We start from the raw sequence: 26147 nt of genomic DNA, 5'->3' as shown, positions 1-26147 counted from the left end.
TGTCATAGATGTAGCCAAGGAAAGGGGCGTGACGTAGCGAAACTACGTCAACGGACTGCAGCCATTTTGGACCTATGCCAATGACAGAGCAGCAGTTTTCCAAAAACCTCGCAGTAAATGCTGGAGTAGAGACAAACAAGGATATCATTAATTAAGATTTCAAGTTCCTAAGTATTAAACAGAAATAAGCATAAATACCGGTATTCTAAATATTTGAGTTTGATTTGATAGAATCTGATCATGATCTTTCAAGAATGAAACGTGTTCTATTTTAATTAAGTTGTTACTTTTTCAGGTATAATTCTTTTACCATATTGTTATGAAGAAAACACTCTGTTTTATTACTCTAATTTATTTCAGGAGGATCCAGTAAATGCACACTCACTAATTGCTGTCTAGTTACAAGTCTTTCACATTAGGACTCCAGCCAGACAGTCTTTAATCCTATTCACAGGCTCGCCTTACTTTCATTTTTTCAAATCCAGTCACCCCACACAGCAACTGCATGCAGACAGCTAGATTTGAACACAGGGCTACTCGCCACGCAACGTACAATGAATGTTCCTTGGACTCTAGAGACATTCTAGTAATCCACACAAACACAGTAAACAACTGAACAGCAGTACAGTACTCCTCATCAAACAACTATTAACGCTGTTCCAATTACACTCACGATAGCTGCTTCCCTCGCTGACTCATGGTGATCCTCAGTCCACAGAAGTACAATCGCACACAATACTCAAAGGCAGTATGCAGTCTTCTGTCCAGTAAGCTACCTTCAGTCCAGCTACACACTCGACGCTCCGATGCAACGACCACTGCTACGCCTCGTTGTGACCTTGGTGGGACAACCTCAGCCCAGCCACTAAACACGAACACACTGACTCCAGCGGTGAGTTTCACAGTGACTCTAATACTGACTCCAAGTCTAACACTGACTCCATCACAGAGTCGAAAACTGACCAACTTTCCACGGCTAGCCTCCCTTTTAATAGCCAGAGATGGAACATTTTCATTGCATCTCCCAGAAATTTACAGGTAAATCAGCTGCTGAGAAAAATACACAGAAAAATCGGCCCCTTCATCAAGGCTGGCTGGGAGATCCACGATTGACTCACTAGCCCCATCCAGGAAGTACCAAAAGGGGCTACTACGGGGCTGGCATGTAACAGTAGGTTTTCTTTTTCATATAGTTACAGAATTTATTTATTCAGAATTAATTAGTTTTGCCAGACTGAAGAACCTAACAGTTATTAAGAAAAGAAAAGACTACATTATAGTGAATGGAATTTGGCAGTCTCTGAGTGACAGCTACAACAAGCTATTCAGAGAGTGGAACAGTGGACATTAGAACAGGGTTTCTCATTCTTAACACTGAAGACCTCTGTTGTCCTTTTCTGCCAGAAGCGCACTCTTCATCCCAATCCTTAGTAGACACATACAAATTTCTGGCAGACTCCTTTATTGATAGTGCTGTAGATTATTGTGGTAGCTATACGTGCACCAATTAAAAGCTAAGTGTGCTAAGAAATTCAATATTTTGAAGTTTCCTAGTGGCTTAAAGTGTGGGAGCTGATTGCACAGTGCTGTTTTTTTTAATTTTTATAGAGTACTTGTATTTATCATCCAGATAAGACTACGGCAGTGCAGCATATGAACCAACATCCAAATTTGTTCTTAAGCTGAATGGCATCCACCACAGAGGAATTAGGCTGGCAACGGTAGCTTTCCGTTTCAAATCCTATAGCCAACCTGTTCTCAGAGTCCGGTGTACCACCTTCACATCTGAGACTCAAGCAAGTGCTCTTGTCATATGCTACAAATCTACAGCAGGTGCCACTTCATCCGAACTACCTTGCGTTTTCCATAACGAGTCACAGGCTCTATGCTGCTTATTTGTAAGCTGTGCAGTCGGTTTGAATATACGTGGATAACATTTACAGAATATTTGAAGTTCCTTGTCTTGTCAGACCACCTACTGTAAGGTGCCTCCATGGACAGTGAGTCGACCTTACATTAACCTGGATCTGCACACCAGCGCTAATACACTCATGTTCATAAAAACAAAACACCTTAACTAGAGGAAGTTCATATTCACAGGACATATTCATTAGTATGTTTGGCAGAAACAATTAGCATTTCAGTCACCCAGGTTCAGCATGTGTCCTGTTGCCTAGTAGGCACTGAGTCCTCCATGGGCACTTATAACTTGTTTGATGTGTGATGGCATTGATGCGTATAAGCCACGAATGGCATCCTGGGGGTATAGCCATCCATGCTGCATTCACCTTGTCCCATAGTTCATCTTTGGTGGTTGGCATTGGGTCACAGCACCTCACCCATTGTTTCACCATATCCCACACATTTTCGATTGGCGACAAGTTCGGTGATCGGGCGGGCCAGGGCAACAGTCCGACATCCTGTGACAGCAAGAAGACACGTGTTCGTGCAGCAACATCTGGTCAAGCATTGTCCTGCTGAAATACGGCGTCTGGGGTGTCGTGCAGAAAGGGTATGGCTACGGGTCGCAGGATGTCATTCATGTAGGTCAAACTGGTCACAGTGCTCTCGACACGCACCAACTGAGATTTGTGGTTGTACCCAATAGCACCCCACACCATAAGGCTTTGAGTTGGCGCTGTATGTCTTGTGCAAATGCAGTCAATGTGATGCCCCTTCCCCTGTCTGTGGCGAACCAAAATGCGGGCATCATTTTCAAACAAACAGAACCTGGATTTGTCCAAAAATATTATCTGCTGCCATTCCTGTCCCCAGTGACGTCGTTCCATACACCATTCCAGGCTAGCACGTTTATGCACATTAGTCAAAGGTAGGCAGTGAAGTGGACGACACGCTGGTAACCCAGACCGTAAGAAACTGCAATGGACTATCACTCCTTATAGTGTATGTGTTGTTACACTGTTCCACTATTGCGCCGAGTCGAGGACGATGCAGATCTGTCCTGCACTGCCATTCGGATGAGGTGTCTATCTTCTTGGGGTGGTCTGGGTGGTGCGACTAGACCCATCTTGTCGTGTTCTACGGCTTTGTGTGAACCATTCTGTACACACCCGTTGCACTGCCGACACACTTCGTCCCACATGAGCAGCAGATTCCCGGACGGATGCATCACGTTCTCTCATGCCAATAATGCGCTCTCTTTCAAACTCACTCATTCAGTGGTATGGTTCTCACATACGTCTGCGAGGCATCCTGCACATCTGCTCAAGTCACACTGATCCATTACCTTTGGTTTATAGCGACAATAGGAGCCGCAGGCACATTTTACCAATTGGTGGTGGTGCGCCGAGATATTGATGTGGACCTTGAACCTGAGGGCTGACATGGTTTAAATGCTAACCATTTTCTCAGAACATGCCATTGCACTTCTCCTGTGAATATGAACTTTCTATCTCTAGTCTTTCAAGGTGTTCTGGTTCTTATGAACATGAGTGTACTAACAAAGTGACAGATGCCTCCATTTACTGAAGGCTTTTTAGGTCTATAGGAAACTGGTATCCAGGATCAAATGGGCTTTTCATGGATGGCTTGGTTAATGTTAATTGGCTTCTTTCTTTTCTCTTAACAGAAACTTGAAGTGTGTACATAGCAGAACACAATGCCATCTTTGAGCCTCTGTGTTATGAGCTGTTCAACGAATGTCTCCATCATCATGTGTGCTCTAACTCCTTGAGCTCATTGAAGTCTATCAATACGTGTTTTCCGCAATACCATCTGGTGCAACAAATCCATGATCTGCTTACTGGGTTGTGGAAAGTAAGCACCAGAATTATATTTGTATGGCTCGCAAGCCACATAGGTGTTGTGGAAAACAAGTTAGCTTATAAGGCTGCTGAAATGCCAGTCATACTGCCCTGTTGACTTATAAGGTTCGAGCTAGTGATATACATTCTCTGCTGAGACGTTAGCTAATCTGCTATTAGCAGTGGTATTGTGCCGTGGGCCATGGTGGGTGATGCAGTCCTACATACTCAAGAGATAAGACTCCTCAGTGTGTATTGACCTAGTACACATCTGTACGGATTGTAGAGACCTGGCTGATCTCTGCCGTTGTCTGAACCTTCTGACTACCATGTTCCTCATTCTAGTAAGATGACAAGCATTCTATAGAACTCGTCATCCATTTTATGAGGGATTGTGGCCTTGTATTTTAGTTTTTAACTGACATTTTCTTTTAGTTATTCTTAACTTTGCTTTTGCTGTAAGTAATTATTTTTAGTAACCTTTTTAAACTTTTATCTATGTATATCTCTCAGTTTTATATTTTCAATTGGTATACTTTAGCTTTTAACTTTTTGTAACATTTAAGAAAGTATTTTTAAGCAGTCCTTTATTGAATTCTATTACATTGTAATTAATGCTTTTCATAATATTACAGAAAATAAGGCATTATGAATCATATTCACTAATTATTTTAAATTCAAATGCATTTTCATCCTAGTCAGTTATTATATTTTCATTTTTCATTTCATCCCTTGGTTTCAGGGCCAGTGACCTTAAAACAACAACAACAACAACAACAACAATAATAATAATAATAATAATAATAATGCCAGGCTGAGTGGCTCAGACAGTTGAGGCGCTGACCTTCTGACCCCAACTTGGCAGGTTTGATCCTGGCTCAGTCCGGTGGTATTTGAAGGTGCTCATGTACATCAGCCTCGTGTCGGTAGATTTACTGGCATGTAAAAGAACTCCTGCAGGACACAGTTCTGGCACCTCGGCGTCTCCAAAAACCATAAAAGTAGTTAGTGGGACATAAAGCAAATAACTTCATTATTATTGTTACCGTGTTTTTGTGGTAGTTATGCGTGAAAGAAGGTGCGGGTGTGAACGGGTCTCAAACTACGAAAGTAAAATTAATTTAAAATTTAACAAGGTTATATTTTCTTTTCAAAAACAAAGAAATAACAAGCATGGCAGGTACAAAGTAGCAAGTCAAAGGGTAGTTACAATATTTACAGGATTTGGGCTTCGAGCCCTGAAAACACAATGCTTGGGCAATCAGCTCAGTTTTACCCCAAACACAAGATCCAACAGAGGGGCAGAAAACCCCATTCATGCCTAGGAGCCCTAGCTCCAAATTACACTGAAAAGCCTCCACGAGGCATACAACACTCAATTTACAAAAAGAGCCACTCGCTCTCAACTTTAAGCCTCTCAAAGGCCACACCGAACTCCACCTTCAAGTTGTCCTCACTGGACATAGACACAGGGGTAAAATACCCAACCTACTGAGGTCTATTAAATGAAAAGGGGTAATTACATGACCTCTAAAATAACAATTTGAGAGGAGGCGATCTGCACTCCTAATACACTTGTTTTTAAAACCTAATCCGGCTCTAGGCCACTAATGCAAGGGCTAATCCCATACTACAGAGGTGACTTTAGAAAAGAACAATTTGTTTTACGTTAACGAAGAATAGGTTGAGAAAATAAGTTCACCTCAAAACAATATGATTGGGAGCTCGAGAGGGTTAAGCACTCTCTATCCCGATATGCAGTTTAAAAGATAGGATAGATACCAGTTTCTTTACATTTTACGGAAGGTTACATAATGGAAAAACTTCGGACCCGCCCCGAGAGTTAAACTGCTGAGCTAGCAAAGAAAGAAGTTATTAATTGGCCATTACCTTGTTGTTGACCGCTGCCGAAGAAAGAGGCGCTTCCCGCCCCCTGCTATGTACTTTACACACAGAAAGATGGAACAGAAGTGGCGCAGAGACCCTAAAATCAGCAGTTTATATACTCTCGCGGAAGGTTCTAGGTGTTAGGGGAATGAAAACACCCTCCCACAAACTTTTTATTGGGTAGGATACAGCAACATATTCAAGTTGGGGGAAGATACCTATGATTGGTCAGAAATTAATAACGGAAATTCGGGATTGGTTAAATGCAAACAAGGGGAAAGAGAGGGGTATACAGCCAACTTAACCAATAACAGAAAGAAATTTAACAAGGAACAAACTTTTGAAATAAAATTTTCTCCAAAGAACAGTTATTTTTCTTCGCACTAGGGTGCACTATTGTAGTTCTTCAGTAGTGTCCTCTAGAAGAGAAAGTTCACGCTTCTTACTTCAAGCAAAACAAAAACACATAAAAAATGACACAGTTCTAAAACTCCGAAATTTACAGGTAGTGACATCTTCTGTGAAAGTAGAAAATTAATACCGTCAATAAAGTTCAGACTTCCTCCAGCAGAGGAGTTTCAACTGGCGCACATTTTAAATTAGCGGCGTGGAGGTGTACCGCCCGGTACAATTATTATTAACATTAATTATTAATAATTAAATTAATTAAATTATTTAATTAAATTAATTAATAATAATCATCATCAAATATGTGTTCTATGCATGTCTTCTTGAAATTTGGAAGATGCGACTTTTCTGTTAAAAGCAAAAGCAAACTTGTATTTGTACTTGTGCATATGAAGATCATAACCATGTCCCATACATGGAATCCGAATGGCAGGGATATGGCTTTTTATTCTTAAAAATCTCACATGCATTGACCAGGATTCAGGCCACTTTTGCCTGTTGAGGAACTTGAGACATTCTCTCAGCTATCATGCCCCATGTTGTTCTGTTCATTTGCAAGGAAAATTCCTTGCCTGAACTAATCTCATGTCGTGCATGCATTCTATGACTTAAAAGGTGAGTTACCATTCTGAGAAATATTTTACCTTCACATGAAGATGATCGTGGAATGAGATCTCATAAGCATAATTTCCTTTCCTAGCCCTGCTAATGTACACTTACACACATACTGTCACTGGGACAGCACTTACTGTATTTACACTTTGTCTTGTCTATCTGGAAAGATAGTCTACCTTACGTTACTGAGGAATATTTCTTTTCTTCATTCTATGACAGCCATCAGAAAGATATATATATATATATATTTTTTTTTTTTTGCTAGGGGCTTTACGTCACGCCGACACAGATAGGTCTTATGGCGACGATGGGATAGGAAAGGCCTAGGAGTTGAAGGAAGCGGCCGTGGCCTTAATTAAGGTACAGCCCCAGCATTTGCCTGGTGTGAAAATGGAAAACCACGGAAAACCATTTTCAGGGCTGCCGATAGTGGGATTCGAACCTACTATCTCCCGGATGCAAGCTCACAGCCGCGCACCTCTACGCGCACGGCCAACTCGCCCGGTTCAGAAAGATTTAAAAAATATATTGTTCTCTTTTGAAAATTCTTAGTTGTTCATTTAGGGGTTAGTGACATCATGGTCATCTGCCTGTGCACTTACTGAATATGTGAATCATGTGAATTATTTTACTGTATCTTCTGGTATATTTGTAATTAGTCAAGGCCATGAACATCTTAGAATAACATTGGAAAATTCCGTTGTTTCTTCAAAACTTTCTTCTCTGGTTTTCTCATTACAAGAAGGAAATCAAACACAAATGGAAAGTAACCACTTAAAAATCAAACCATTACGACTTAGAAGAGGCATTTTGCAGGAATCTCATTTATATCCGGCATTATACAACCTTGCAATGGATCATATTCTGCATGAACTCAACAAGGAGCCTGTTGCAACAGAATACGAATTTCTTTTAGCAGTCTTAAGCTTCGGGAAAGATACCGATACCGCCACCATCTGTTCAAGTATGCAATGAGATTGGTTTGGATTTTAGTCTGTCCCAAGTCAATATATATGAATATTATTCGAAGTAAACTCATTGGTGAAGATATTTCAACTTATGGAAGAGACCTAGGACTGTTTTGTTCATGTTGGGAGGCAGTTCTTCAATGCATTAATCCACTAAGTATAATTTTTTTTTTGCTAGTTGCTTTACGTCGCACCGACACAGATAGGTCTTATGGCGACGACGGGATAGGAAAGGCCTAGGAGTTGGAAGGAAGCGGCCGTGGCCTTAATTAAGGTACAGCCCCAGCATTTACCGGGTGTGAAACTGGGAAACCACGGAAAACCATCCTCAGGGCTGCTGACAGTGGGATTGAACCCACTATCTCCCGGATGCAAGCTAACAGCCACATGTCCCTGATCGCACGGCCATCTCACCTGGTAGTAGTATAATCTTTAATTCCAGAGATGCTTACATGCTAAGTACAAGGGAACCAAAAGAAGAAAGCCTCAACTGTTTGTAAAGGCTTCATCTAACACTATATTGAGTAAAAACAGAGGTTTTTAGACCTCCAGAAATTAAGAACCAAGTTGAGAGATGATGAATTTAATAAATCACGTGACCTCCCATAGAAAGGGAATTATCCTTTTCTTGTGAACATCCTGCAGCCAATCAGCATGTTAGTTTCCTTCAAGGATTAACTCATAGTGAATAGGGTGACTCCTTGAAAATGACAGGCAATGTAGTGACCGCATGAGCTATTCCAGGCAAGATCAAGGACAATAACCATTGTCTGCGCTGCCACAATGAGGTAGAAGCACTTGCTCATGTCCTTTGTTACTCCTCACATAGGGAAGCTCTATGAAATGCATGGCATCATAAAATACGATAATCCGATTGCTCAAGCGTTACGGAACTCTGGCTTTTACAGTCTTTGAGAAGGTTCATGGTTCCTCTCTTACGTGCAGTACCCATTGAATTGACGTGATAAACATTCAAAGACCATCGAAAGGGCTTTGTAAAAGATCTGATGACCAGATTCATAGCATCTGAAACACGGCCCATGAGGTTCACAAGGAAAAGAATCCAACCGTCCGATTGATCGGACATTCGAGGTTCAGTCTAAAAACGCCAACGTCCGATTGATCGGACGTTCCGGAAAAAATACTTTCCAAGTTATTTATTCGTTTTAATAATGTATAATACATGTTTTGGACTAGTATTGGATTAAATAAGACTATATACAAGAAGTTTAGTTGAGGAACTTGCTGCCGAATGGCTTGATGGCCAAGCGGCAATTCAGCTCCCGCGGGCGGGTAACGAACCCCTTACTATTTTACCGAAAAAAAAAAAAAGGAACGCAACTGTTCCGTATTCAGAAAGATTAGTACTAGTCAAGGTGGTAAATGGAGAAAAGACCAGATACATTGGGGTAAACAGTGTAAGAAGAGTGTACACCCTTTGTGCCTCCCTACGCACATTTGCTAGAGCACATCATAAACGTGTAAATATTAGTAAATAATTTCTTGTATCATATTTTAAAGCAAAAAGTAAATTTTTGAGTGTTAAGTCTGTGTGAAATAGACATTAGTTGTAAATTTTTACTTAAAACGAACCAGAAACTGCAGCATTTGCATATAATGTAAGATTAGAAAATTTCACGTTAATGTAACAATAATAAAAATATTGTAACTGTAATATTGTACATCAGGCTCTATTTTTTTATATATAGCATAGGAAACACCACCTCTCTAAAATAATGCAGCTTTTGATAGTAAAAAATATTTTTTTTCTTGCCAGTTTCTGATCATGAAATAATTTTTTTCAAAGAAAGGAAATATTTATTTGAATTATCATTTCATAAAATAAAAATTTATAAAATAAAGGTGCATTAATTTACATCATTAAAATGTCCGAAGCATTACCTTTGATACAAAAAAAAAAAAATGTCCATCCAATTTACATAAATAGAACAGAAGTTATTACGAATAATTTACTGCAAGGTAAAAAGTGCTCATCAGGCCTTGGCGGTATAGGACATGGACACCTTGTATGAGGCTGGTGGTCAAAGGGTTAACCTCGATCAGGCATTAATAAAAGAAGTTGCGGCGACTATCTTGAAACATTCAATCCAAATCTTGAAGAACTATATCTCCCAAATTTTTAATGAAAACCCATATCAAATATACTAACCAACCATTATGCAATCAACTCTTCACAATTATAAAATTTCTCTTGTTTTACTGTATACTTTGTCCTCAGGAGCTATCTCCAGTTGGAGAAAGTCAAAATTAGTAAAATACAATTGGCCCATTGATGTACTTTTTAAAAATTTGAATTTGGTGAACATCTCAATCAGGATAACTGCTGAATGTCATGGCCAGGTGTTAAACTTTTGGATTGTGGTGGCATAGAAATGTCAGCAACCTAAGTTGTCAGGTTAAAATTTTGGCTGCGGCAAGCAGCCTCCTGGCTAATGTTCAAGTTGAATCTCAAGGCATCTGCTTTTCTGTCTTATCTGGGAATATAGAGAAACATTTCTTTTTAGTTGTGAAAATACTGTTCTTTGTAGAGAATACGCTTCATCCTGGCCTTTTCCCGATGTTCTGTGGTCTGTACTGGGTGTGGATTTAGACTAGTTTTGTGACTGGATCCCTTTGTGATGCAAACGCTATTTGGAGGAATATATTCACTATTGCATTCTGCGTATCTGTGGTGATTAATAGTGTGGTGTATTGTAAGAAATTGAGAAGTGTATTGAGACAAACACAAATTGCCATTTCCTGAGCCAAAAGAATTAACCATATGAAGTTGAAATCCTCAGCACAGCCTGGAATTGAAATCTGGGCCCTCTGAACTGAAGGCCAGTGTGCTGACCATTCAGGGAATATTCCAGAGAATTCTTTCATCTTTTTCTCTTGGATATTATAAATTATGAAGGAAGTTTGTGACAAAAGTGAGGAAAATACTTACGGTCTTAGTAGGGGATGTGCTCAAGAATTATCTTGTGTTTGAGGGTGATATGAAATACTTGACTATATCCCAACTCCCCTATTACAAATGCACCTATTAAGTCATGATGATGATAACACTAGTCAACAAATTTCAACCTTTCGTCTGTCGCATGCACAAAAAGTGGTCGTTTCAACTAAATTGAATCTCCTGAATATGAAAATGACAGAAAATCTTTGTAACATGTACTTTTTATGTGTGACGGAATTGATCTGGATTCTGGTAAGAGGGACAAAATATTTCACTATGTTCACATACAATTCTAATCTTGTCCTAAATATACTTCTTAAATTATTCATGCTGGTCATAAAATGTCTTAATTTCCAATTTATTAAATACAATTTTTTAATTTATTTTTTAATTTTTGGAACTGATTTAATCTCACTAAGAAACTTAAAAATGGAGTATAAAAGTACAGTAGAGTAACTTCAGAATTAAATGTGAACAGTACCTGTAATGGTAGCACTCTGAAATATGCAGCTATAATAAAATGTATCACAATTACAACAGTTATTTTAACATTTACAGTTTTACTTCCTTTTGCAGCATCTGTCACTTTCTCTAACTAAAAATCAACCTTAGTCGCCCATGAATTGGGGATCCCATCTACCTTGGTACCTCTGCTACATGTGCTGAAACTTTTGGTGGAATCTCTCTCCATGTTTGTCACTCAGTGTTCCTAAATTCTCGGGGGGAAAATCCCGGTGTGAATGGAGAACGTCAAATTTTAGGGATATTCTACATCCTAGATTTTGGTAACTGTCAGTGAGTTCCTAAACTATTTGTCAGTTATTTTCTGCTTTATTATTTTCCAGGAATCTGCTCACTACTTCACGAAATGCCTTCCAACCCATTAGTTCCTTAGCACTTAACTTACTTTCGAAGTTCTTATCTTGTAAAACCTTCTGAATTTGGGGACCAATGAACATCCCTTCTTTTACTTTTGGGTCGCTGAATTTTGGAAACTGGCTTGTGAGGTAAACAAAGGCTTCTCCATTTTTATCCATAGCCTTGACTGATTTCTTCATTAGGTCTAACTTTATATGCTGTGGAGATGGCAACACTTTGGTTGGATTTTCTAGTGTAACATACTTGACAATGTGTTGTCCTTGCATAAGAGTTTCCCTTATAGGCCACTCTTTTACAGTGTCCCCTACTGTGCCACAAGCATAAAAACAACAGTACTTTGTAAATCCCCCTTGTATTCCTAATAATATGGCAATGACCTTTAAATCTCCACATATTTGCCAGCAGTACTTGTTGTAATTAATAATATCGAACAGAACTGTCATACATTCTATGTTCCTTTTATTTCTACAGAATGTGCCACTGGTATTGATGGTTTAGTATATACTACAGCTTTGAGGCTTAGCTTAGAAGAGTCAATAAACAACCTCCATTCTTCTGGGATGTGTTGAAATCCTACCTCATTCATTAAACCATCTATATCTTTACATGCACAAAGGGAATTGTTCATAGCATAGTAACTGTAAAACTGTCCATGCATCTTCATAAAAAATGAAATTCTGGTATTGGGAGCAAGCAAATTCCATTGTTGCAGTCGTGATCCCAGCATCTCGGCCTGTTGTTTTGTGAGATTCATATTGCTCACTAAATCATTTAGTCTGGACTGATTGACCAGGAGGGGTTCATTTTCAGGTTCTGGGTTGTAATCTGGATCCAAGGAAGTGGATGGTTCGGGCTCGTCAACTTGTTTCTTTTAAATGTGAAGGTGTGCTAGGAACTGGGAGCTCACGTCCATGTGGAATGGGTTTTCTTACAGATGAAACATTAGGATATTCAATATTGGATGTTTTCTTTGAATGTGCCTCAATTTTTGTTAGACAGAAATAAGTCATTTAAATGGTTTGTTGGTTCACACCAATGCACACGTGGGGAGCTCACTCGTCAATCATCATCAACAGGACAGCCAAAATAACTGAAATATGCTCATTTTAAAGTTTTTGTCAAAGATCGACACAGAATTTTTATAGTGAGCTGCCCACACACGTAACAAAAATTGTTTGGCGAATTTAAACAAGCACGACGAAATTTACTCATTGCAGAGAAAATAAAATAAAATATCACAACAGCCACTTGAAACCAAACCCTTTTTTCATGTGCAAGATGAAACTTAAACTGAACCTAAAATGCGAATGTTTGTTTGGTCTCTTCCTGCTGGTCTGGTGCCTAGACAACTAAAGCAGTAAATCACTCATCCCTTTACCTTTAGTAACCCCCTGTGGGTGGGAAGATGCAGACAAAGAATACACCCATGGTATTTCCAGCCTGTCATAAGAGGCAACTAAAAGGAGCGACCAAGAACCATGAGACTACTTGTAATTAGTACCATCACGTGAAGAACATCATGGGTCGCCTTTACTTGCGAGTAGTACCGCTGGGTTGGGTACACCATAGGTTTGTGATTAGTAGCAACAGAGGGTGAATCGGTATGAGTTTTACAGGACCCATGATTAGTACCACCGTGGGTCTACGTTGCCTGTGATTAGTCCCCACTATGTGAGGAACACCACGGGATAGTACAAGTCCCTGTGATTATAGTACACCTATGTGAGGAAGATCGTGGGTTTGCATTGTCTATGAGTGGCGCCATAATATGAGAAACACCATAGGTCTGTGTTATCGGTGTATATTACATGTGAGTAGTACACAGTGCGTAGAACACTGTGTCTACGTTACTCATGATTATTATCGCTATGTGAGAAATACCATGGTTCTTACTTTCCTAATGATAAGTACCATTATGAGGGGCCGTTGAACTGGATTTTGGACCCCTTCAGACATCAAGCATTGTCAATTCAGGATTGTGCTTTGGAAGCAGCCTCTTGGTCACTATATACTATTGCTTAGTTTCTGGGAAGGTGGGGCATTGCGGGTCGAATCCACTGATTGTTTAAAGTTCGTAATCATTGTTAGTCTCTTTTTTTCAAATTCTCATCAGTGGATTAATTTTGGAATTATTTTTAACTTTCAGTATTGCGAGTTGGATCGGCTGACTATTTTAATTTTAAATTCATATTCATACATCCATTAATTCTTCATCACCACGTTTTGAATTCTGGTCAGTGGATGAGTTTTGGACTTTTAAATTGTCATTACATTTCGTCTCATTTTGTACCATTAGGGGCCGATGACCTAGATGTTAGGCCCCTTTAAAACATGCATCGTAATCATCATCATTACCCTTAGCATGGTCGCACATGTTGTAAACTAGGTTTTTACTGGTCGAGTTGGCCTTGTGGTTAGGGGTGCACGGCTGTGAGCTTGCATCCGGGAGATAGTGCGTTTGAATCCCACTGTTGGCAGCCCGGAAGTTGGTTTTCCGTGGTTTCCCGTTTTCACACCAGGCAAATGCTGGGGCTGTACCTTAATTAAGGCCACGGCTACTTCCAACTCCTAGGCCCTTCCTATCCCATCGTCGCCATAAGACCTTATCTGTGTTGGTGCGACGCAAAGCCACTAGCAAAAAAAAAGAAAAGTTTTTATATTAAGCTCTAAATCCTAAGTAATTGAGAAGACAATAACTGTTTTTGAAAACTGGTTTTAGAGAATATCTGAAACATTTATGAAGGCCCATGTTTCACTAACTTGATTTTTGCTTGTTTTTAAACATATTTTCATGATTTATAAGAAAATGGTGGATGATGGAACATTTTCATGTTCATATTTGTAATAGCTCATAAATCTTGACTTTATATGCCCATTTTTACCTAATAGGCAGAAACCTTGTTGACTAGTGTATAGAATGGTGTGAAAGAAGTCCTTTCATTATACCCTGATATCATTCCAAAAAGATATAATGACCTATCCTTCAATTGCAAGGCAGAGTGGTGGAGAAATAAATGTAGTGAAGAAAAGTTAGATTTTGAATCACTCTGTAGAGAGTAGAGTTGGAATTGATTTGTTCAGTGGGATACATGATAGCCAACAAACATTGTTACTGCCTTCTCATTAAGGCTACCATGTTTTAAACAGTGACTAATTCATGTGGGACTTTTGACATAAAATGTTCATGACATTGTGGTTTGGATTCCATTTAAAACGGAGTTTCTTTGGCTACGAGCATATCACTTGTTAATCACCGGCTAGATTTCTCGCTTTTCACTTATTTTGCTTCTAGAAAAAAATGTATGAATTTAAGAAATTGCTAAATATCTTTAGCACTGTTTGCCAACCTTTTTAAATTTAAGGACTAGTAAACTGTCTTAAACTGTTCTATGGACTTCAGAGTAACTTGGTCTTAATTTTTTTAATTTTTGAAACGTATGTTGGTATTGCTGACTTATATGGCTTACTGAATTTAAAAATATGTTTTGGGTACTATGGAAACATAGTTAATTTAATCGGATGCAAGCAATTAAAAGTGAATCATCATTGAAGAGACTTTAGATCTTTATTTTACAAAGGAGTAATAAGAAAATTTTACTTCATTAATGAAAAGGTTGAGCTTGTTGGGCCTTACAGAATCGCTCTGTAAGTCCATTGTCACTTGGAAGATCGCTTGGAGGGAAATATAAAGTAGACTGTGAATAAGGAAATTACAAAATATGAGTGACAATTCAGGGTGTGATGAGTGTAAAGTCACAGTTTTAGTTTTTTCCTGTAGAGTATAGTTATTGTACAAACATTTTTACCATCTTCAGTCATTGTTCAAAACATCACCTTTCTCTTCTCCTGAAATTATGTTTTGGAGCCTTTGTCATTAATGGAAGATTCTTAAAAAATGTATGGTGAATTGGTGGAATGTATGAGAAGAGATTCAATAGATTCTTATTTTTGACCACTGTAATTTTCCTTCAAATTAAGTGCAATCTCTCTTCACTGACAGAAGGTAAACAGAGCAACATTTGACTATAAGTCTTCTTTTCCACATTTGTTTTTCAGGAAGGAACATCACCTTTTAAGGTTTCTTTGATGTGTGTTTGAAGTGGGAACCTCTCTTAACTTGCAACCATTAATATTCAGCAAAGTAAGAGGGGTTCCCTCTGTGCTCTTGTTCCTGTTTGTGGTAAAATCTTCCAGAATCCTTGTAGAAAGGAACTCTAAATGTTTAACGTAATTGACTCTAAATTTAGGACTTTTACCCTTTGCATTTATGACCACTTCCTTCCAGTCCTCTGGAACATAAATGTGTTCTTTCTTGCCACTTGCTGTTTCAATCACTTCAGAGTCTGCGTTGTCTGGAAGAAAAGAGTGGCCCAAGACCATGAATTAGTCGTCAGTTTTCCCTCGTGTTTCATCCGTGCTGTTGACTAGTTTCAGCAGTATAAGCATCCTCTTGATTTTCAGAGTTTTGGCCACAACATGCATCAGAATAAACCACAATGCTCTTGATAGTTAAGGCATTCTCTTTGAAATGTCTTACAACAATACCAGAAATGTCTTGAGAGCCTCTGCCACCTTCTGTTTGAGTCCAAATAAATGTATATCCAACATTGTCATTAAAAGAACGTATCCCACAGTTATGAATGAAAGTTTAATTGCAGCCAATGGCCATGTAAATACATATGAAGTTTTACAATTCTGTTTGGAATGTATATGTAGAATTATCTTGTAAATAATATTTTAAAAACTAAGGATCACGGTGATTCATTTCGGAATCCGCTATCTAAGCCATGTCCATGCCTTTGGTAGGTTCCCAGCCCTTCCATCTTCCCGTTTTGTCGTTCACTAGTTGGCCCTACTGATAGTTACGTACTTGTTTTGTTGGAGATCCGCGTAAAGGCTAGTTACTGTTTTTCCAAGTGTGTAGTGTTTTCTTATATTGTGTATTGTACTCTTACCTTCCCCTTTTAACTGTGTTTGTGCCTTGTTTGGTGTTACCACTGTAGTAGAGGTAAATGTTATGAGAGGTAAATGTTACCTCTACTACAGTGGTAACACCAAACAAGGCACAAACACAGTTAAAAGGGGAAGGTAAGAGTACAATACACAATATAAGAAAACACTACACACTTGGAAAAACAGTAACTAGCCTTTACGCGGATCTCCAACAAAACAAGTACGTAACTGTCAGTAGGGCCAACTAGTGAACGACAAAACGGGAAGATGGAAGGGCTGGGAACCTACCAAAGGCATGGACATGGCTTAGATAGCGGATTCCGAAATGAATCACCGTGATCCTTAGTTTTTAAAATATTATTTACAAGATAATTCTACATATACATTCCAAGTTATGAGCTATAAGTTCAGTGATATACATAGGTTATTTGTAGCAGTGTAAATTCAAATTACAAATGAACTGTACATCTAGTTACCAATGCAGTAGTACAATGCAATTTACAGGTTATCCAAAATCTAGCGTACCTAAAGTGATACCGAACTATCAGAGGCAAACCCCAAGGGAAATACTATTAACTACAATATACATATTCTAGTGAAACAAAACGGGAATGCCTCGGAAACGAACAGGTAAGTCTAGCTGAAAAACTAAGGCGTCACAAGTAGCTAATTTGGTGAATCTAGGCGAGGTTAGGGCAGACTCCTGTATGAAAACCAAATCGGAACATTACGGAATTTTTAGCAGGAACGGAATTTAAGAGTGCTTACCCGAGGAGTGCGCCATCCCGAAAACCGGAGGGACGTCATCCAGATAGGCTGCTCGCAGACAGATAAACCGAGACCAACAGAATTCAGGATACAGAATTAATTCGAACACTGCCTCGCTCACTATATATAGGAATTACTGGCCTTGGAGGCAACCAATCAGCGTGCACGTGTTCCCTATCGCCACCTAGACTCACCAATCACAACCTTACTTTCGATCGAGAATTTTGTCTAACATTCTAGAATACGCATGATCGCGAAAGTCGTATTTTTCCAGAATAGACAGAACACGCTTTCTAGAACACATACTAACAAAGTAACACACCCTGTACAAAAGTTATGTAACTCTCTAGATCTTTCCAGGAATTATAGACAGAATTCTACTATTTACAAATGCCTATGTTACAACATTGTACAGTACAGGTTAGGTCAATAAAAATAAAACATCATATTGCATTTTACAAACAAAGACTTAAAAAAAAAAAAAAAAAAAAAAAAAAACATTCCACTCGCATTACATATTTCACTTGTAACACTGTTAAACAAAACTTTGTCAGTGATTCGTGTCTCTCTCTACAGGAAATGGCATGGTATCTACCACTTAGCTCCCCGCAACGAGAGCATACACAGTCTGAATCGGGGTGATGAAGCATTGATCTTCTGCATAACTTATAGTGAAAATCATTCACTGTGAACCTCGTCACAGTGTGCTGCAGCTCGTACTTTGCTCATTTCCAGTCTTGTGAGAACATTACATCAGTGGTAAAGAAGTCGTCCCAGATTTCCGCTCTCTTTGCCGATGACTCTTGTAGGGCATTAATGTAGGTGGGAGTAGCAGCTTAAACCGTAGTTCCTCTGTGTAGTATAATTCCCTGGCTAGCACGTATACAAGACGGGATGGTGTAAATTTTGATAAGCAAAGGGCCTTTCCGAGAAAAGTTGATTTTACACTTTCGGTATCTAATAATTGTTTCTCTGTGAGATATGTCCAAATATTTTCTAGAGCATATGCAACAACTGGTGATACCTTCACATTGAACAGCTTAATAGCTGTTTTGAGGGATAATATGCTGAGCTGCTTCATGTCATTCATAGATTGTATTGCTGCATTTATCTTGTCTTTCACGTGTAGGGTAAATACATTGCTCTGGCTTTTTTGGAATGTTACGCCTAGGTATTTAAACTTGTTCACTGTGGATACCTGACGTACTAGTAAAGGACATCGACCAGTCTGTTAGTTGATTGAAGGATGTTTGAAGCATTTCTGTGACGTTGACATTTACACCATATCATCCGCATAGATGTACATTTGTAGCTTATCTAGATTTTCCGAGTACACGGACTGAATAACGTCTGCTGTGGCTATTATGAATAAAAGGAGACTCAAAGGGTCGCCCTGCAGGACTCCAATATTCTGTCTTAAGGGTTTTGAGTGCGAAAGACCAACATTGATTTAAATAAAATCGCTGTTTTAGAATATTCCTAATGATCCTATGTAGAAAATTCTGATCACCGACCAAAGTTTCCAATTTCTCAATGATTGTATTGATAGTATCGAATGCTGTTGTGAAATCAATGAAGATGGCATGCAGTTTTCCCTTGGGCCTTGACAGGGCTGTCTCTGTATCTTCCTGAAGACACTGGATAGCCTGAAGAGAGGACCTACCCCGTCTGAAGCCAAATTGTTCTTCCTGAAGAATATCATCCACTAAAGATGAGAGTCTGGTAGTTATAAAAAGTGAACATTCTAAGGCAATTCCTCTCTAATGCGTCCTCTTTTCAGACATTCGTTGAACAGGTCTGTTAAAAATCTCGCTAGCGCTGGGGCTAATGATTTTATATGCTTGTTGAAAATCTTGTCAGGGCCACATGCTTTATTATCTCAGCAGTTATATATGACAGTCCATACTTCTTCTTCCGAGAAAAGTTCTTCTGGTTCAGGCAAATCATAGGTTGTGTATGGATTCCCTATTGGGCAGATATTCCTCGTCTGCAATATTTCTGTGAAATGCCTCTTCCATATGTCCATCGATATGTGTCTAGAAAATCTCTGTTTCCTTTGGTTTAATGCCTTGAATGGGTTCTTCTCCACTTCATCCACTAATTTCCTTTCCTCCTCTACTTGGTGGGTCCTTTTGGCATTGTTCACTGTCTCCTTATATATCCTTCTCATCCTAGCATATTCATGTAAGTTTGAATCTGAAGGAGCAGCTAAGGCTAGGTGCAGATGTTTTAACGCTTCTTTCCAAGCTGTGTAGCATGTCCCATTAAACCATGGTTTAGATTTTCTTTGAACAATGAGTACCATAGTTGTGATGCTTTTTATTAGTGTTTCTAGTGTAGTCGTTGCCTTGTTAAGTTTATTTTCATCTAGAGCTTTCCTTACTGCAATTTGATCATCCATTGTTAACAGCGCTGGATTAATTTTCCCAGAGATAGCTGTTTTTCTATCCATTGGTCTGATTTCCTTGCTGCGCATAGAAAGGTTGGTTACAAATGGTAGGGTGTTTCCTAGCAATATTCCTTATTGTTTGCTGGGAAGTCTGTATTATATTCCTTATATTTGTAAACTAAATTGCCGGGCTGAGTGGCTCAGACAGCTGAGGCGCTGGCCTTTTGACTCCAAATTGGCAAGTTCGATCCTGGCTCAGTCCGGTGGTATTTGAGGGTAAAAGAACTGCTGCGGGACTAAATTCCAGCACCTTGGCGTCTCCGAAAACCTTAAAAGTAGTTAGTGGGATGTAAAGCAAATAACACTGTAACTAAAAACTAAATTAATGGAGCTGGTACTATTGTAGTTAACGTATGTCTTCATTTTGCTATCGTTAATTAATGATAATCCCTCATTTTGCAAATAATCTAAAACTGTGGTTGATTTGTGGTCTGGAATGTCGATGCGACAGTTTAAATCTCCCGCTAGGATTACTGTGACATCATTAGGTATTTTATTTAAACATAGGTTGATCTCGTCAATAATAAATTCTGCTACGTTGTAATCTTGAAAGTATGCGCAGACAAATGTGAATTGCTTCGTTTTTACTAATAATATATTAGATTAATTGTGTATCATCCCAAAGGGAGATAGATTCACTTTCTGTAAGCATGAGATGCCACCTTTTGTTCTACCAAGTGGACCTTGTTCTGCATAGGAGTGTACGGGGTACAGTCCATCTATATTCCAGTCCGTCGTTAAGAATGTTTCAGTTAAAATTACTATATCAAAGTAGTTAAACATATTTGCTGGTATTAAAGTGAGAGTGTTCTTCAGGCCTTCGATGGTCCATAATAGCAGCTTTAAGCAACTGTCCTGACTATTTTCCTTGGCCTGATTAATAGTTACGTAGGTCGACAGCCTTGGGTTCAGTCATAGTCCTATAAAAACATACCATCGAATTTTCAATCCCTGTGGCCAGAACTTTTCTTGGTGGGCCAATTCGTGGTATTTGAAGGGCAATCTTAACCTAAAGCCTATATTGTTTACTTTCACTTGGAGCTCCATACATTCAATCTCTCCTTTAATACCCTTTCTCCTAAGGAACTCTATGATGATTTCAGCTGTTGCGTTATTTTGCAGTCTTCGTATCTAAATCCAGACTTTACCTTCTGCCGCTCTCATTTCCCATTTGCTTCTTATCTCCTAACTACTATAGTCTGCCTATTTTTCTGTCTGCGTTCTTGTGCATTCCATACTTCTGGCTCTATTTTACTATATTCTTTTTTGATAAATCAGTTTATTGAGTTATTGTAGTTCAAGGTTCTGTTTCTTTTTTTTCTTTCGACAATTGGATTTTGGGGCTGAGGATGTTCCCGTGGATTTCTTTGGGACTGGTCTTGAATGATTGTCGGGCTTGGAGGTATGCCATTCTTTTTGAATTTAATGTCTATTAGAGTTTCTACCTTGTTTAACAATTCCTGGAATGCCACAGTTATATGCATACATATTTTGTTTATAATATATACCCATTATTACTTATTATTAAAACCATTTGAAGCTTCAGATGATGACTCAGCAACATAGTCTTTTGCTTATGACTCAAAATTTAGACTCATTCTCACAAGAAAATCACTTGTTTATACTCTGAAAATGCCACATTTGGTTCACTATGGCTTTGAACGAAAGAGGAACGTGATTCACTATGTATGAAGACTGGACTTTGTTCACGGTGGTTGTGAACTGCTCATTTAACTGTTCTTTTCTGATAATGAAAGATCATTCTCAATACTTTATGCCTAAAATAGATCCCGAACCCATAAAAATTTCTCATCAACTTTCTTGAGAAATATTTTTCAAATTTTTACTTCATAGTTTTGAGGGGATCACAAACACTTATCAAGGGCTTTGGTATTGACAAAGTTACCATTTTTCATTTTAAATGATTGCAGTTTAGGAAAAGTTCAGATTGTCTATCTTGCGTAACTAGTCCATAATGTCAGTATTTGTTTTGTTTTTATTTTGTGGTAATCATAAAAAATTGTTAAACATTTCTTTTAATAGATGGATTTCTCTTTCTGTCTGATCTAAATTATCTGGACACCTACTCAGATCTGTCCTTAAGTGTTCCTTGGATATCTGCTTAGTACTGGACATTAATTTGGGATGAGCGGTGGGTTGGCCAGTCAGTTTCCGGAACCATATTGTCCAACCACTCGCGAACAGACTCCACATTAGGGAAAGGAGCATTATCATGCTGAAATATGCAGAGATCATCTTGAAACAGGTCTTGTACAGTACACTATACACAGCTGGTCAGACTGTCCTTATATCTTTTTTTTTTTTTCTAATTTGCTTTATGTCACACTGACACAGATAGGTCTTATGGCATCGATGGGATAGGAAAGGGCTAGGAATGGGAAGGAAGTGACTGTGGCCTTAATTAAGGTACAGCCCCAGCATTTACCACCACGGAAAACCATCTTCAGGGCTGCTGACAGTGGGGTTTGAACCCACTATCTCCCGATTGCAAGCTCACAACTGCATGACGCTAACCACACAGCCAACTTTTTCAGTGTCCTTATATCCTTCCACCTTTTAATGTCCTCTGCAAAACTACAAGAGGACCAAGTCCTTTCCATGGAAAATACCTCAACACCATCACATTACATCTGCCAGAATTCCTTGGGGGCACTCTGTATGCTTGCATGTAAGGTTCAGCTGGCATTCACCACCCCCAGAACCTCCCATCCAACCACCACATGATACGGTGTGATTTGTCACCCCAGATTATCTGCTCCAGTTTTCCCTGGACCAGTGGTGGCTCTCTCTACATATCTGAAGAATGCACCGTGTAATGTTCACCAGCAGAATGTGTGGTTTACGGGCGGGTGCCTGAGCCTTAAACCCCAATCCCAGATAGTGACAAGTGAAATTTACGGGTGATGGTACCTCATGCTGTTGTGCAGTTTTCCCCGTACCACCTATTTCAATGCTTGACAGTCCCTGACGGTGAACACACGTGGCCAAGCCAGTCATGGTTTTGTTATAGTTTTGTCTTCCCATTTCTGCTCCATGATCATATCACTGACAGTTGAAATAACCTTTCCACATTCAAAGCCATTAAGCTCCCTTGCTCTATCCACTCTGCAGATATCTCATAGCACTGAACAACATTGAGTCTTGAGCAGCATTTTATAGCAGAAGCAGCAGTCATAGTGACTTTTAGGCTCTAGTTTTTGTGTACAAAGGGATGTCTGGATTCTTTTGATCAGATTAGCTAGTGTACCTTATATCCATACACCAAATAATTTTGCCTGGCATTGCTCATCACAATATTAGTTAGGTTCAGGATTTTATTTTGGAATATTTGTAGTTTATCTTTATTATCTCCTGAAAATAAAAATATTGTCACCTTCTACATGGCTTTGATGCTATTTTTGTAACAGTGGCCACTGCTAATAAGGACTGCACTCTTGTTACTTGAGAATTGGGGTGGAAATTTTATTGAAATAGTCCCAGGTTATTTCAAATATTTATATACTAGCTGATGTACCCATGCTTCACTACGGGATTCTAGAAAGACTGTCTTTGTGGTTTTCCTAACTACAGTTAACTTAGGCCATTAAAAAAACGTCAGTAGGAATGTAAGGATTAAAAGCAATGTTATCATATAACATACTCACTCAAATAAAAATAAAAAAAAAGCACATTTTCTCACTTTTAACGAACAGTACTTTGTAATAACAAAGTTTTTATTCTAATCCACCTGTTCAATACATTATAATGTTGTCACATTTAAAATATCTTCATTAACTGACAAGTTATTTGTGGGCATGTTTCGCTGCCTTACAGAGCATCTTTAGCCAGGTCTGAATCTCGAAGAATGGTTATGTTCGTAAACAATGACTCCAGAACTATTGAAACATTTTTTTCACAAACTTAAATCTACTCCATTAGAATATCATAAAATACATAAACTTTGATCATGCCTTAATAACATGGGCTTAGTACGAAATATACATTAAAATTGTGGTAGAATGAGTTATTCTAAAATACTAAAAGCAAGTAGCATGTTTAACATCTTTGAAATAGGTGAAATTCAATTTTAAGAACTAAATTTGAAAATTTCTTTGCAATGAGTCTGGTGAAAGTTTTGTATCCCTTAAGGATAAGAGTCTATAAAGATTCAAAAATCTTGTCGATTTGATAATTAATTGTACTTGTTACAGGATAATATAGATCTTCATGACACTTGTTGTCATTTGGCCACGGCGAGTACTGTTGAATAAATAGCTCTTGTTGACGTTGGTGACCATACGTTGAAATTGCAGATTTAAAAAAGGTATGATTGAAAGGGATGTAAATCGACGATTGTGGTTAAAAGTTGTTAAGTAGTTTATCTTGTTGTAATTCCCTCCAACGGTCGTTTCACAGTTTGGTGTTAACCTTACTAAGGTTACCAATTGAAGAGATTTTTGAATCTTTATAGACTCTTATCCTTAATGGATACAAAACTTTTTTACCAAATCTCATTACAAAGAAACTTTCAAATTTAGTTCTTAAGATTGAATTTCACCTATTTCAAAGATGTTAAATATGCTACTTGTTTTAAGTATTTTAGAATAACTCATTCTACCACAATTTTAATGTATATCTTGTACTAAGCCCATGTTATTAAGGCATGATCAAAGTTTATGTATTTTCTGATATTCTAATAGAGTAGATTTAAGTTTGTGAAAAAATGTTTCAATAGTTCTGGAGTCATTGTTTATGAAGATAACCATTCTTCGAGATTCAGACCTGGCTGATGATGCTCTGTAAGGGAGTGAAACATGTCCCACAAATAACTTGTCAATTAATGAAGGTATTTTAAATGTGACATAATGTATTGAACAGGTGGATTAGAATAAAAACTTTGTTATTACAAATAACACATTTCAATACGGATTAAAACATGAGATTAGTCGCTTGCAGTACTACGATGCCGATCTAACACTCCAGAGTTCCAGTGCTGGAATGACCAGGCTGCAGACAGCCATGAACACTCCTCTGCCATTGTTTCCTTTAATATACAAACTGCCCATTCCAATCAGTGCCTCAGCGTAGGGATTGAATAGCTTGAATGCTATGATGAACCAGCTTTTTACGTACCAGTAGTATCAGAAAATTTATGAACCGGAGGCATGGCATGCTTAAGAGGAATGTTATCTAACTCCCCAGCCACTTACCACCAATATTCAGGGAGGCTGTTATACTCGGTACAACAGGGTGAGTTGGCCGTGCGGTTAGGGGCGCCCAGCTGTGAGTTTGCATCCAGGAGGTAGTGGGTTCGAAAACCACTGTCGACAGCCCTGAAGATGGTTTTTTTGTGGTCTCCCATTTTCACACCAGGCAAATGCTGGGGCTGTACCTTACTTAACGCCAGGGCAGCTTCCTTTCCACTCCTAGCCCTTTCCTATACCATCGTCACCATAATACCTATCTGTGTCGGTGTGACGTAAAGCAAACTTTAAAAAATAGTCGGTATACAGCAGTAATCCCATCTATCGGACATGACTGGCAACAGAAGACACAAAGCACATCACAACAAACAATGGTCAATGTAATGTTATTCCTGTTCAGTGTTATGAGCTTTCTGTATTGTAGGCCTTCACACTTAGTTTTCTTTGGACTCCGTGATATTAGGGCTTCTTACAAAATTATTTGACTTTACATAATGATTTTCATTAAATTCTGTTTTCCCATTTTCTTGTGACTTGGCGCTGATATGGACTTACCAAAAAATATCCAAATTCATGAATCATAGCCGGTACGGTAAAAATGTATGACATAAATGATTGGAAATTTAATAATATATAACTTTAGTAATGTAGTATTTGTCAATAGGACCACTAATAACACAAATGTTTGAGAATTAAATTTTAGGCCTTCCCCTAAACTACCATTCCACTCAGCGTGAATAAAATTATTTATGGCCTAGATTGTAGCGACTTTGCATACCGATTTTCATTAAGATAGGACCACTAATAACATAAAAATTTGAGAATGTAAGTTTAGGCCTTCCCCTAAACTACCATTTCTTTCTTCGTGAATAAGATTATTTTGTGACCTAGATTGTAGCGACTTATTTCCTGACTTTGCACACCAATTTTCAGTAAGATAGGAGCACTAACAATAAATATTTGAGAATTAAATTTTATGCCTTTCCCTAAAGTACCATTTCTCTCAGCGTGAATAAGAATATTTTAGCACTAATAACAAATATTTGAGAATTAAATTTTATGCCTTTCCCTAAAGTACCATTTCTCTCAGCGTGAATAAGAATATTTATAGCCTAGATTGCAGCGACTTACACCCGGACACTACATACTGATTTTCATGAAATTCTCTTCAGGCGTTTTCTCGTGATGTGTATACAGACAGACAGACAGACAGACAGACAGACAGACAGACAGACAGACAGACATTACGGAAAAATAAAAAAGTGCATTTCCTTGTTACTATGGACATGACCG

General features: G+C 38.5%; 1 protein-coding gene across 6 annotated transcripts in view; it reads left to right on the top strand.

Annotated features, from left to right (window-relative positions):
- The window catches only part of LOC136863178 (general transcription factor IIH subunit 1), a 506000-nt gene that overhangs the window by 89092 nt on the left and 390761 nt on the right, over nucleotides 1-26147 (top strand). Inside the window, exon 1 of one of the 6 annotated variants that reach the window (XM_068226328.1) lies at nucleotides 23958-23974. The exons of the other annotated variants lie outside the window; for them this stretch is intronic. The gene's annotated coding sequence lies outside the window, so the exon portion shown is untranslated. Of the gene's footprint in view, nucleotides 1-23957; nucleotides 23975-26147 lie in introns of those variants that run through there. 6 annotated transcript variants of the gene reach the window in all.

Source organism: Anabrus simplex, chromosome 2 (assembly GCF_040414725.1).
Source record: "Anabrus simplex isolate iqAnaSimp1 chromosome 2, ASM4041472v1, whole genome shotgun sequence".
NCBI lineage: Eukaryota > Metazoa > Arthropoda > Insecta > Orthoptera > Tettigoniidae > Anabrus > Anabrus simplex.
This window is presented reverse-complemented; position numbering and strand designations above follow the sequence as displayed.